Genomic DNA, 15376 nt, shown 5'->3' with positions numbered 1-15376 from the left:
TCTAAATTCCACTAAAATCAATCCCTCTGCTGGCTTTAAAATGCTACTTAAAGCTATTTTTCGTTCAGTCAAAATCTGGATGTGTGCACAAAAACAGAAGGTATGGTGTTCAGCCATTCTGATGTTAGAAGAAGTTCTCTGTGTCCACTAAATTAAAACATCCTCATCATCGGCTGTCAGGCCTTGGAGAATTTGGCACAGCTTCATGTTTCTATTTATGACAGCTCACAGAGGGCGTGCTGCGGATGGCTTTTTTCCTGCCTGGGACCCAATTAGGAGTGACAAATGCAGGCGTTTTCCCAGTACAAATATGCGATACTAAGCATACATCTAGAGGTGAGGTCACAGACTTATTTGCCAATGTTCCACATCCTGAAACAAGAGAGTGAAGGTTTGCTTTGCCACTGTTGAGACTCTAGATCTAGAAGTCAAAATACTGCTTAGCAAAGCAGAAGTGAGTCCTGGGAAGTGAAATTGCCTGCAGGTGGGAAGCATGCGATTGACTCCTGGGAAGAAGGAAACAAACACAGAGACTTAATTTCTTTGAAAACATTGGAGAAGTATAATAGATATTTAGTAGCCCAGGAAGGTAGAATTTGTGAAAAGAGAAGCATTTATTTGATCATTATCGGAGGGATTGCTAGGAGATATATGTCTAACATGATTATAGAAAGCAGATTGAAAGATACCGGGAGGGAGACGCAGCTAGTGCTTCTATTTCCTGCCATTGAGCAACCAACTCTTCCTTACCTGGGTGTATTAGAGGACTTCGCAATAGAGTGACAAAGAGAACTAACTGCACAATCCTTGATTAGGAGTGATGTTGAAAATGACTGTGACAAACTGTGTACCCAAGCAAGGTGACAATAGGTAGAAGTGCTCCTTTATCAGGCCGTGGTGCTGTCACCAAACTCGACCACCTGTCTTCTCACAAGGTTTCCCTGTGTCTCTGAGGAAATAATTGTAACTTCCGGCAGTTAAGACAAAAAAAATAATTGGGGGAAGATCAGAACAATCCACATTGTGACATATTGTGGGTCTTGAATTTTGTGCTTGGTGAATTTTGCCAGCAATGATAACATCACAATGATATACTCGTGTCCCTTAAGGTCTTGTAAACTTGGAGCCTTTCTTTATGTAACATAAGCAAAGACATTTTTGAGATGATCTAAACCCTCTAGTTCAACTACCACAGATTTCTTTTTGGATGGAAGCCTGATAGTTTCTTTGCCCTATAAATTCTGTAAAAATCATGGACTTCCCCGTAGTTTTAAAAAAACGTAGTTCTCTTCCCTGCCACTAAGCCACTGAGAATACTGATTACTGAGTTTATTACAGTACTTACTTAAGTGTTATCTTTTCAGTCAACTCTGTGTTATTCATGAGCTGATTATCTAGATGGTGAATTACCCCTGTTCCTCTGTCTCTTCCCTTTTTCCTCTACTCCCTGCCCACTGGCTATTCCCATGCTTGTTAGCATTTCCACTAGCTTGTAAGCAACAGAAGGAAGGCAGAATGAAGTGCCAATCAGTCAATTTTATTACTTGTTAGCAACTCTTATAAAGGTTTTGGTACAAGAAGAAAATTTAAAATAGCTGTAAAAATTAGGTTTGGAGGATTATCTATGGCTTGTATTTATTCATGTTCTTTTTCTTGTCTATTAGCATAATCTATGACTATTGCAGTTTACAATTATCTTGAATAAAAATATGCTTTTAGTGGAGATAGTCACATTTTATTAATAAAGCTGTGTAGTCTGTAAAACACATTGGGAGCTTTCATTATGATGGTATAAATATACATGTAAAATATTATGATTAAAAGTGACTACTTAAATAACATTGGTAGTAGTTAATAATTGATATTTGCAACATGGAGAAAGAACCAACTGATGAAATATGCAGTATGTAAAGTTTCCATCTGCAGCTTTTCACATTCTCTAGTTTCTAGTGCCTCATAAGCAGTTAGATCACTAAGACTTCCAGTTTATAATATTCCAAGAAAGTTCAAACTAAAGATCCTAGTGATATTCTGTCTCTTTTCCACGGAAAATTTAACATAGTGATTAATTATAGATGGTATAATTCTATACCGCCCATAGCATTCATTGCATCATTATTTGCCCATTGACTCAGAGCTGGTAGATTTTATCCACTGAGATGATTTTAAAAGTGCCGTCATAGTGAGATATTCTATTATAGCAAAAAATAAACAGCCTTACCTAGAAGTTGTTAAAGTTTGACAAGTGCCTGTTTTTCTTGTCTAAGAATATAAACTTCTAGATGCATTGCCTTGCCAATCTCTCATCCCACATCTAGCAATGCAGAACAGTAATCAATAGTATAATCTTGCTACAGGAGGAAAAACATGAACTACTGTTTACAGATAGCCTGAACGACTAATTCACATTAAAGGTTTAAGGACTCTTAAATATTTTTGAAGGAAACTAGTACACAGTCTCTTTTTCTGACAGAGAGAAGCTTTGACCTCTTGAATGGGTATGTTTGGAGTACAAGCTATTTAGCTCAGTTGGAATTATTTTCATGCCCTCTACACTGCTATTTTCTCAATAATAATTATCGCAGGACAAACAATAGTGATTAATAATTTGCCTGAGCCTTTTCAATTTTTTTCCAACTTGGCTTAGAGTACAGATTTAAACGGGGAAATCTGACCCAAGGCGATGCAAGAACGACCTCCTTCTCTCCACCCCCCGCCCCACCACACACGCATTCGAGTAAACAGACCTGCAAAGACCACAGATGAATTAATGAAATAAATGAATGAAAAGTAAATAAACAAATAAATACGATCATAGGTGTGTTTTTATATTAACCACAATGTCAGTAGAAGTTCATACTCCAGTCATGTAAATGCATTCCTAAATTATTTCTGGAAGGAAGATAGAGTCTAGACTATTTGTAGGCCAGGCATACCAAGCAAGGACAAAAGATAAATAGTGTTCTTACCGATGAAGGAAAAGTTGTGACGCTGGTTAGTTTAGTGAGCTTTTATTTCATTGAAAAATTGCACGTTATCATTTCCCCCAAATTTTTGCAAAGACAGATAATATATGTACTGGGAAGAATGCAGTGCAGTGTTTATCTCTGAAATATACCCCTAAATGAACATCATCTCAGAAGCCCTACCAAAACTGGAACCTGCATTTTTCAGCATCAGACGGGGAAAATATTTAGCTGATCCTTATCCCAAGATGGCATATTTTGCAAAATATTGTGTATCCTTTCCAGGCACTAATGTACCACTGTGGGAAGTGATGCTTAGAGCAGGCTATGGAATTTGAGGATCTTGAGTAAAACAGAGTCTAGAAATTTTTTGTGTCAAATTCTTTAACACCAAGGTTGGACAACTATTCCAATTGTCTGGCTGAAGCACTGTTTCAGAGAACCCAGTTGTTAGATCTGACTTTCTTTTTCTTCTTCAGATATATATTCAATAGATTGTCATATAGGTATGTGAATACTTCATTCAGAAAGTAACATAATCTGAGAAAGAATAAAGATCATTCGATTCCTGAATCCTAAAACAAAACCTTCATATGAACTGACTAATGGTGTCTGGAATGACTGGACTGGGGAATTAACTGTGCCTTCATGGCAAAATGCACACCACCACTAAGGTTGTGTCGTAGCTATAAAGATAAAAAGATTTAAGATTAAAATAACCATGATTATGTCCAAGGAAACTTTAAAGTCATATGGATAGACCAACATATAAAGACTATAAGAAAGTGTTTCATCTCAACAAGTGTCATTTGTGTTAAAAATATTTTAGGACATCTTGCCAAATGTTGTCACTGTAGACCACATGAGTCTAAGGGATGGCATAATGGTAGGAGAATTTGAATGATACCCTCCCCCAGCCCCAACCCCCAAATCAAGGAGCATTGTAGGAATTCTGGAAGATTGCCTATCTTTAGATTTTATTGTTCTTGCATGCACTGCTTGGAGACTCTAGATCTTAGCTAGGAGCTACTACATTATTTTTCTTTTTTGATTGCTTTGGGAGGTGAGAAGAAACTGAATGGCTACAGAATCCTCACACTGAGGATCTGCAGAATAAGGGTAGCTTTTGTTCCCTCTGGTATTCTAGTTTCAGTGCCAAGTTTATGCAATTTTGGCTGTTCCAGCTTGTATAGGAAGAGATCTGAAATTTGACTGAAGAAAGTGATTGAATAAAAATGTCTTCCTTATTTGGTATATGCTAAACCATGAAACTTCCCACTATTATGAAAAATTCCTGGAAGCTATGGCACACCTTTTCCCCTTTACTGCTGCATTCCCAGAGACAACACTGGCAAAAGTCTCCTATTAAAATATATTACAGCCGTGTTGAGGTAGGGTCATCAGAGAATGTTGGGTTTCCTCAAGTGTAACTCTACATCTCAAAGGCACACTTCCTGCTTCCCCAAATATATGATAAGTAGTGTTTTCCAAAATGTGTTTCTTTGCAAACTTAACCATTATGTGCTTAATAAGTTCTTTTTGTGCTGAACATTTCTGTGTGTGTGTGTTGTATGTTTTTCTTTTATATGTTCAAATGTTGTCAGAGGAAGGCACAATAATATTAGAAATTAATGAAATTATGATTTCTATACACCTGAAGTACCTACTTTTTCCTGAAAAGGTTGTCTTTGTTGTTATTGTTTTAGCCAGAACAGAAAAGTGAAAACTAACTAGGAGTTGTATCATGGCCTTTCCCCACCCACAGAAGTAAACTATGAGCTCTCCTTTGATTGTCACGGGATTTCATGGCTTTGCTATATTTCTCTTCTGCTTTATTTTCCCAGACTGAGTTCTTTAAGACTGACTGAGCAGTAGACCTGACAGTCAAGCCCTGTCCAGAACAACGCACCATTATCCTCTGGTAACACGACAACCAGGGAATGCTGCTAAATCTGCATGGGTGTACTGTTTTCCTCTGCTGATGGCCCACATTCTGAGGAGAACTGACAAATAAATAAATGTCACTCCCATTTATTATTAATGATATTTTTAAGTCCTGTTACATGTAAGAAACCATGCTAACATCCTCGCAGTCTGGCTGTGGAAATAAACATGAGGAGAGAGGTCTACAATAGAAATCTTATTGTTAAAAACACTTAGCATATGCCGATCACAATGGGAATAGAGAAGTAGCAATTAATTTTAGGATAAGTACTCATGAGAGGTTCTGAGAGAAAACTTTTCCTTTAGGAATGCTCATGAGAGACTCTTGAGATGTTGTTAAAGAACACGTAATTCAATTAGACAAACACTTATGAATGGCCATTATGTCTAAAACACTTAGAAAATACAGAGATGGACAAAAAAGCACTGATATCAGATTGTTTGGGCTATAACAGCAGAGAAAGACATATACAAATTCCATTAAGCAAACATACTGATGCTTTGAAGCCATATGAAAGCAAAAGGAAAAATATTCTACCAGTGAGATTATGAAAACTTTCTTACAGACTATTCACCTTTTTATTTACTCATTCATTCATTCGATCATTTATACAACAAAGTATTAGTTAGATAGTGTTCTAGATATTGAAGATGCAGTGAAGACCAAGTCAGACAAAATGGACCTCACATTGTACTCTTAAAGATAATACAATAAACTATTAGATAAATAATTAAATATGTATCCTATGGTAACACATGCTATTCTTACAAATTTTGGCCTCAAGGATACATTAAATTAGCCAGAGAAAGCTTCTCAGAGGACAGTAACACTGTAGCTGGGTTCTGATTGACAAGAAGGAGCCAACCTTTTGAACTCAGAGGGAAGAGTCTTCTAAGCAAAAGATGCTACTCGTCCAAAGACTTAAAGAAGAAAAAGAAGAGGCCAATTTGGCGGAGCAGAATGAGAAGGAGACAGGGTCCAAGTCCAAGAGTGTCCAAATATGCCACATCAACTAAGGATTCATAATCCAGAATTTGGAACTTATATTAAGTGCTACAGAAAGAGATTGGAGAATTTTTAGTGGGTGTTTTATAGAATTCCTTTTGCATCTGTGAGGTGCATAGAGTAATAAAGGGACAAAGTTTCCCAGTTGTAGAGCTACTTCAGAAGCCCAGGAGAAATGTGACTTTTCTTTTTTTGTGTGTCAGAGGTCTTAGGACATTCATAGTGGAGAAGAAAAAATATGAATTAAATCAGAATATTTTGGAATTACTGAGTCGACTGGAGCACTGTGGCTAGGTAATGGGGGAATGAGGTATTTAATATGATCCTTAAGAACTTCAACCAGGTAGACAAGGAAATGTTATTCTAAAAAGGAATGGGAGATACTGCATGAGTAGACGATATGGCTGAAGTGGGGAAGTGGGATGGAGGCTTGAAATACGTATCCTCCAGGAGCACAGGTGGCTTGTAGCCAAGTGGCACATGCTTGCTAATAGCTGTATGTTCCAAAGCAATAATGGGCCTACTTATCTCCATGAAAACATTGCTTTCAGGCCAAACAGGTTCACCCTGAGATCATTGGTCAGAGAACAACTTGCTTCTTAAGATGATGTTAGTCATATGAAATCCTAGAAACCACCTTGCCTAACATGACACCGCTTATATATGGAATCTTAAAAAGCCAAACCCCTAGAAACAGCAAGCAGAATGAGGATTACCAGGGGCTGAGGAATGGAGGCAATGGTTAGTCAAAGGATAAAAACTTGCAGTTAGGAGATGATTAAGATTTAGAGATCTAATGTTCAGCATAGTGATCATAGTCAACAATGCTGTAGTATTTACTTCAAAGTTGCTAAGAGACTAGCTCTTAAATGTCATTACCACCAAAAAAAGAAATTATAATTATGTGACATGATGAAGGTGTTAGGTAACACTATGTTAATAATCATATTACAAAATATAAATGTATCAAATGAACACATTGCATACCCTAAACTTTACCAATGCTGTATGTCAATTATATCTCAATGGAAAGAAAAAATGAGATTATATTAAGAAAAGAGAATTGGACCATGTCATGACTGAAATGTAATGGTGTTCTTTTTTTTAAGAATGTCTCTGTTTATAACAATTTTGTTCTTACAATTAGCACTATATCAATTCAATGTTTTTCAAAATAGAGAGAATTCACAGAATGCTTGATGGTATATTTTCAGAGCTTCACAATTAGAAAACACTATTAAAATCTAATGGCTATTATTTTGAGTCTAAACCCCAAATTCTTGTTTAAAATTTGAGTTTCATAAATAGGTTATAATTTGAGCATATTGATGATTCATAGTATGTTAATTTCTCATGAAGAACCTATACTGCACAGAAAATATATCCATGTAGTATTCAGCTTGATATCCGACCAGGAAAATATTTCTTAGAAACGTATATAGGTAATTAAGTCTCCAGCTAAAAATGAGAATAGTAGTATCTAATATGGTCTAATAATTATAATTTTATTTTTGCTGTCATTGTGTGTGTAATTTTTTACATTAATATTCTCATGTATAATGTTCAGAATGTTCTAGAGTGACCTGCACTGGAACATTCTCATTGTGAACAATTGAAGATGTTATAAATTTAATAGTTTATCTTTATGTAATTCTATCCAAATTTACCCATTTACAGCACTCCACTGTTAAAGTCCAAGATTCAGCAAGTGAAAACTTCGGATGAACTAAAAACTCTGATAACAAAAATTACTTCAATTAAAGTGGAAAGTTCAATAGATGCGTAGCCCTGGCCTGTGCTTGAGAATGGTGTTCAAGTCAGCAGGTGCTTCACCTGGAGGGCTGACTGCCAAGTGAGTAAATACCGAGAAAATGTTTGACTATAGTGTTATAGTCAAACATTTATAGTCTGCCTATAATTTATATTTCACAATTTTAGAGAGCTATTTGAAATTCCTTCATTTCTAGTTTAGTTCCTTTACTGACCTCAGTGCACATGATTTGATGAATTTATGGTAACTTAATATTTTAGAAGCTACAATTTTGGCATCTTGATTCAGGATTTAAGATAGAATTTGAAGTAAACAACCTTTCATTTAGGCAGCACTTTCCCCCTGATGAACATACATGCAGGCTCCTTGAGTCTAAGCCCCAAGCCTTAGCCTCATAAGCATTTTGTGTTTTTAAATAGTTTTTAGTGTTTCAAAGTCCTCTTTCTGCATTGTGGAAATAGTAAATCCTTCCAATATACTTAAAGAATTTAAGTTGTGTGGGGAAAAGGGAGGTTATAGTTTTGTTAAAAGAGTCTACACTGCAGCCTGTGTTTCTCGACCTGCGGCCTGATGTTTTTATGATCTTTCTCAGTCCTGCGATTGATATCTGCCCTCCCATCCCGACCACCACTTTACCGTGTTTTTAATATTCCAGAGCACCTTCAATATCGGTCAGCTTGTGTGTTCACCTTTTATTAAAGATTTAGGGCGCAGGATAGAAGATGAAATGGCTAAAGATTAAATGCTGAGTATCATTGTTCCTGGAAATACTCATTGCACAATTTTTTAGTTTGTTTCTCTGGCTCCCCTTCCCTTTGGATAATCCTCCAGTTTCAGAGCCCCTCCCTGTAAAGCTACCCAAGAAAACTTAGGATTTTTTAAAAATTTATTCTGCAGGAAAATTCAGCTCTAACCTTCCTCTTCCTGACTTTGCCTGGAGGCTCACTCAGGTGGTGGGAGTGGGGTTCTGATGGTCACATCCCCAAAGGGCCTGCATGTGCTTCGCTAGAGGAACAACCCTCTTACCAAAGAGAAGTTCTGAGCGGCCCAGTACATGAGAGTGGCTGCCCCAGTTGTTTTCTTAAGTGCGTATTGAAGAGACCTTCTCCCTTTCCCGTCGGACATGCAGACAGCCTGAGAGTTTGAAACTATTTTGCTTCACTTGTAGTTAGACAGCCCTTGAGGAAAAATGATACATATCTTTTTTTTTAGTTTTTAATTTTTATTTAATTATTTTTCAAGTACATTTTTTGTCTATTTCTCCCATCCCAGCCCACCCCTGCCCCGTCTCCCCACCTCCCTCCCATTTCCCCCCCAGTCCTCATCCCTGTGTCTTTCATACTTGTTCCTCAAAATCCCTCCCCATTTTTCCCCTTAAATTCCCTTCCCTCTCCCCTCTCTTTTTAAAATGAGATTTTTTACTTGCCTTACAATTTGCTTAGAATATCCTCACTGAGCTATTACAGTCCCCAACTTATGAGTTTATTTTGGGGGGTTTTTAATTATCATTTTATTGTTTTACTAGTTGTTCAAATTTTCTCCCCTTGCCCTCCCCTGTCCTGTCCTCCCCATCCAGTCCCACAGTCAACCCCCACCTTGTTGTCCATGCCCATGGTCATTATTACCTGTTCCTTGATTAGACCCTTCCCCTTCTTTTCTCCCTTATCCCCCCGTTAAAAAATGTAAAACACCAATATATGTGATTGGAAGAAGAAAACGTTGAGCTCTGAGAAGTAAGTTGCTCTAATGCTGACATGCAGTGTCTTCATCTCTCTTCCCGAGGGCAGTCACTATACCAAATTCATGTATTATTCTACACATTATGACTATACACATGCACAGAGATATAGAGAAATAAATCAACCATTAGAAAACAAATAATAATAAAATAATAACAATTACAATAGTAGTAAAATATTAAGTTATGTGTGTCGCAGTCTTCTAAGAGCATTCTATGTATTCTTTCATCTAATTCTAATTGGACCCTATGGGGCACGTATGTATATAGTGCATGTATATGTAATAAAAACCAGTTTTTATACAATAAAAATAAGCTTTTTTGCACTGCTTTGCTCCTTACTTTTTATTTGCTCCTTACTCATATCAGCAAAATAGTTCTACTTTTTGTAAGGGCCTAATGTAGAGCTCCTTGCCCCTGGTTAAGGATGGTGTACATCCTAAAATTACATTTGGCCCTTTGAAGACAACCACGAGGCTGATATGGACCCCAGTGAAAATGAGCTTGATACCCCTGCCTGGAGTATTATGACGTATTTATTCAGTCTTCTACTGATTGACTTTGTCATCATCTGAACTTATTGCTAGTCCACATTGTAAAGCAACATGTGCTCTTCTACCTATATTTCGAGGACACAAAACATTAGAGTCCTAGACAACCCTAGAAACAGAACCGCTGGTTCAAATATAAGTCAATTTTACATTTTGATAGATGATGCCAAAATATCTTTTACCTCATGTTCATCCATTTGTATTGAATCACTGTGATCATTCTGGAGGATACAATGTTGGTAATGCCAATCACTGCCCAGCTCCTGAGAGGCAGCAAATGAACCAAGTCAGAGAAAGTACTCTGAATGCAATGCTGGGTTGAATCCTGTGTCTACTACCTTATGACCTTGCAAAATGCACTTAATTTTTATACTTTAGATCTTTTTGTTTGTAAAGTATTATTTACAATAGAATTCATGTTTAGGTTGCTACAAGAATTTTAATTAGTGTGCATAAAGCACATTAAAACAATGTACAGTACCAAGAGAATACAAATTAGCTGTTAATCCAATCTAGAGGACAGACAGACAATAATCAAATAAACACAAATATATATAAAGTGGTAACTATTATGACCATTTGAAGTGGAGGCACTCAATTCAGAGTCTAATTTGTAGGTCTTGCTATGTCAAGAAGACTTCTTTATAACAAGGGACTGATGATTCAGTTGAAATCAGAAGAATGAGTCAGAGTTAACCAAGTGAAGTTTAAGAAGATCATTTTTGATAAGGAAAGAATTATGTGAAATAATCCCTGTGTCAGGGGACCAATTGCCAATATAGGGGACTGACTAAAGAGAAAGAACACAGGTGAACGGTATCTCAGGTAAGCCGACTTTGGGCAATGTAATTGTCTTTATCCTAAGATAATATGAATCCATTGAAAGTTTATGAGTGATAAAAATCAGATGGTGACAAGATCACATTCAGTCTGGATAGGCTTTTTATGCACATGGAGAAAAACTTAGAGGGTGGCAGTAAATGAAAGATAAGTATTATAATAAAAATAGATGATGGTAGTTTGGACTAAGTGATGGTAGAGATGTGGAGAAATGATGAAGTTTGAAAATGAATTGGCAAGACCTGGATATGGGTAATTTATGGAATTCAGGAGAAGTGAGAAGAAACCAACACATGTAGGCACATAATAGCTTTGTATTGTCCTTTTCTTCTTTTCTCCTTCACTTCCTCTTTTATACAGTCTTTGTCAAATCAACCCAATTTTTGAGTACATATACTTGCTTTATTTTTGCTATTTTAATATTTTATATTTCAATATTATTTTATTTAGACTTAATATGTATTTTTGTAGTCACAAATTTATTTCTAGTTAAATATTTCTCAATTGTGTATCATTAAGGCAGGAATCTCTTAATTTCTGACATACTGGAAATCTTACCTTCTGAAAGTATACTAACCTATGGTAAATACCAAGTTGTTATGTCCCTATAGCATATAAGATATAATAACTATAATTAAAAATAGCTGCCAAAAAGAAATAAACCAATCATTAGAAAAATGATAAAATAGTGACAATTGCAATAGTAATAAAACATTACGTTATGTATGTCACAGTCTTCTAAGAGCATTGCATGTATTATTTCATCTAATGCTAATTGGACCCTATGGGACAGATTATCATTAAATCTTACTATTAGTATTCTCATTTCATAGATTAAAAAAAGTTGTGGCATGATCTGTTCAAGTAAGTTGAAGGTTCATTGCTTACAAGCAATAACACAGGGATTTGAACCAAAGTCTTTTGTATTCCAGAACTTTCAGCATTTGCACTCCTATGATGAATTTGAAAATTTTATTTCAAAAATCATTATATTCAGCCCTGGCTGGTGTAGCTCAGTGGATTGAGCATGGGCTTTGAACCAAAGGGTCACTGGTCTGATTCCCACTCAGGGCACATGCCTGGGTTGGGAGCCAGGTCCCCAGTGGGGGCCACGTAAGAGACACTTTCTTCCCTCTCTTTCTCCCTCCTTTCCCCTCTTTCTAAAAATAAATAAATAAAATCTTAAATATATATTAAAAAGTCATTGCATTTAATTTTGGTTTCATACCAGCTTTATGGTTTTATGGCCTACCAGCTTTATCCTGCATCGAGTTTCATATAGAAACTGCAGATGAGAAAATTCTTGAAAGGCACTAAAAAATGTCTGATATAGTACATGCTAATCTATAAGTAAAATAAAAAAGGTTTTGAAAATTACATTATTATTTATATTGTCATTGTTAAAGTTTATTTATTCAATGAAGACAAAACTATGTTGGTTTTCAACTCACGATATTTTGTGTTAACTTATATATTTCCCTGGTATTTGGACATTTGAAATCAGGCATTATTGAGAAGTAAGTAAATCCTAAAAATTTCATAGTCTGTGAAACTAGGTTTGCAAATGTTAAGTCCACAAAATCCTGCATTGCAATAAGAAACTGAATAGCAAGTATAAGTTTGATGAAGAAATAAATGTTAGCAGATTTTTAAAAATTTGGTGCAAGTTTAGTTCATATCTCACAGAAGAATTTGGACACCTGAAAGGAAGTGATTTAGACCACATCTGCATGCAGATCTAGTTCGATTGTTATGAGGGTCAAGTCATTCCAAACCCAGTTTTGACAGAACCTGCATTGCTAAAAGTAGTCATCTTTAAGATGAGTGTGGTTTGAGGCCTTAAATATTCATCATTAATAAAAATTCTGTGACATTTTTCAAAGGAACATTTGCCCAGGTCATTTGAACAGATGCCAAGTTAAATAATTAAAGCATGGCCACTATCATTTAATTTTTCTTTTTTACCTTAACATCATAGGTTTTTTTTTTTCATTTAAAGAAACCTGAAATATGCCCTGGCTGGTGTAGCTCCGTGGATTGAGCGCAGGCCTGTGAACCAGAGGATTGCGGTTCAATTCCCAGTCAGGGCACATGCCTGGGTTGCAGGCCAGTTCCCTGCAGGCTATTTCCCAGCAGGGGAAGCACTAGAGGCAACCATACATTGATGTTTCTCTCCCTCTCTCCTTCTCTTCCCCTCTAAAGATAAATAAATAAAATTTAAAAAAAGAAACCTGAAATATTATTTTTCGTGAGTACAGAATTTTCAAGTGACTATTAGAATCTCAGAAAGTGCCTTTCCCAAACCTAGAACTTCACAGGTCTTTGAAAAATCTCTCCTTGGAATGAGAATATGGTTTTTACAGAAGAGTTTTTCTGAGTTCTTAATAATTAAATTCTGGATAAAGTTTCCCATTTGCAAGTTTTCCAGTGAATAGGCCAGAAGTGGTTTTCTTTGTTGTTTATTTGTTGTTGTATTAGTACTGTTACTCTCATTTTTGATAACTAAGGATTAAACCCCATTCCATATGATAAAATTACTCTGTTGATGATTTTCTGTTATAATCACAATTTCAGAAAAACAAGTGAATTATCATATTTTACTTATCCACACATTTTAGAAACCTTTATCATATCTCACTAATTGGAGGTGGGGTGAGAGTCCTTTCCAATCTGTTTCCAGATATAATAAGCACATGCTTTGTTTTTACATCCCACATAGTACATATTCCCGTTTTGCTATCAGAGAAATTTATTGTGTTATCTCATCAGATTTGATAGCTTGCTTGTTGGAGAAAATTAACGATACTACATTTGATTGGTACTTTGATAAGATTTTTAAAGGGCTACTACAGTTAAGCAAAGACTCAAGTAACAATGAAAATGAAGATTGATCTTGAAAGTAAGCTATTAACTAGATTCTTTCTCTATCTCATAGTTGATGTATTTTAATTAATATATCATTCTTACTATATTAGAAGGCATGTTTACCATCCAGAGTGAAATGGCTCCAAGTTAGTTTCATCTTATCTCTGATTTATTACTTTCAATATCTTGAGTAATTAATTGTACAGATGGGTGCCTACTATGTGTCACTTGCAAATGTACTTTTTAACAATAAAAATGCAAATGTATTTTTAAAAATGTGATGTTTATATCCAGCTACATGCAAAGTCATGCTTACACTTAATGGCTCATATTATGATAACACTTTTGTGATTTCCTATCTAATTCAGAAATGTAATCGTTTCTGCATGAGTTTCTCTCAAAACTTTATGAATATTTATTTATGAGATCATTTTACAGTAATAATATTGCTGAGATTTATTAAGTGCTTACTATACCAAGCATGGTTCTAATGTTTTATTTTATTTAATGGTTTTATTGCTGCAGGGGAAGGTTTAATTTCCATATTTGCCAAATAATTATTATCACTTATCCATTCAACAAGAACAGCACATGTTAATTTGTGTGTGTGTGTGTGTGTGTGTGTGATACTAGGCATTTATGCTATGCCTAAACATGGAGAATTCACAGATTATTAAGGCAGTCTACTTGATTACAAAGTAATAACAAATACATGAAATAGCAGTAGTAGGAATAACCAGAGAATAACAGACTTGAGCCACTTGAGGGTTTCTTTTCAGTAATTATAAAACAAAACATGGGAATACCTCTAATAGTGTTAATAAGAATTAAACAAAATATACACGTTACACAAGGTAAAAATCTTAATTTCCATTCACCCATTACTTCAACAAATATTTATTGAGCCCTGGATATAATGGTAATGTTTTTATTAACATTCATAACAAGCATTAATTAAGTAGCTACCATGTAGTAAAAACAGGTGTAGAAACTAGTAATATGATAAAGGAGAACTAGACGAGATCTCTGCAGTGAAAGCTACAACTAAGTTTTTACCCCATGTATTATTTTTCCTTGTTATTAGAGTTATTTCAGAATTAGAGTGCTTTGATTAATTAGATTCTCCAATTGAGAACATTTTCATTGTTAAAAAGTTTTAATGAAATCCTTCTTCTTCCCTTCTCCCTCTCAATGTGTTTAGGATGACTAATGCAAGATTTTCTAGACAGTAGATCCTATAGTGTTTCATGAGAATTTTCTAAATATTAATTTGAAGTATCTGGGTGTTACTATTGATAATTAAAAGTAATACATTTGTATTCATGTTCTATAAATCTATAAAAAATGTGTTTGACCAGGATACAAAGCTTTGACTCATTTGGCTTTCTATTAGATGTGGTTTCCTTTTTAGTGTAGATTTTATGAAATAATCTTATTTATTAGATACTTATATGGTATCACACATCTACTTATTTGAATTCAGGATAAGCAGTGAGGTCATTGTTATGAAGAGCCATATTTTTATATTTTAACATTTTATATACAAATGTGAAGATCACACAAATAATATTTTGTTGTCCTGTTCACTACGTTATTCTTGGTCTTACCAAGGCAGCTATGGGGAGATACTTAAAGTACGTTCAGAACTGTGTTACAGCATACAATTTTGGGTTAATCTAGTGATGTCTGGAGAGT

The sequence above is a fragment of the Artibeus jamaicensis genome, unplaced genomic scaffold (assembly GCF_021234435.1).
Source record: "Artibeus jamaicensis isolate MK-2021 breed Jamaican fruit bat unplaced genomic scaffold, CSHL_Jam_final contig_233, whole genome shotgun sequence".
Classification (NCBI taxonomy): domain Eukaryota; kingdom Metazoa; phylum Chordata; class Mammalia; order Chiroptera; family Phyllostomidae; genus Artibeus; species Artibeus jamaicensis.
Note: the sequence above shows the minus strand (reverse complement) of the source record.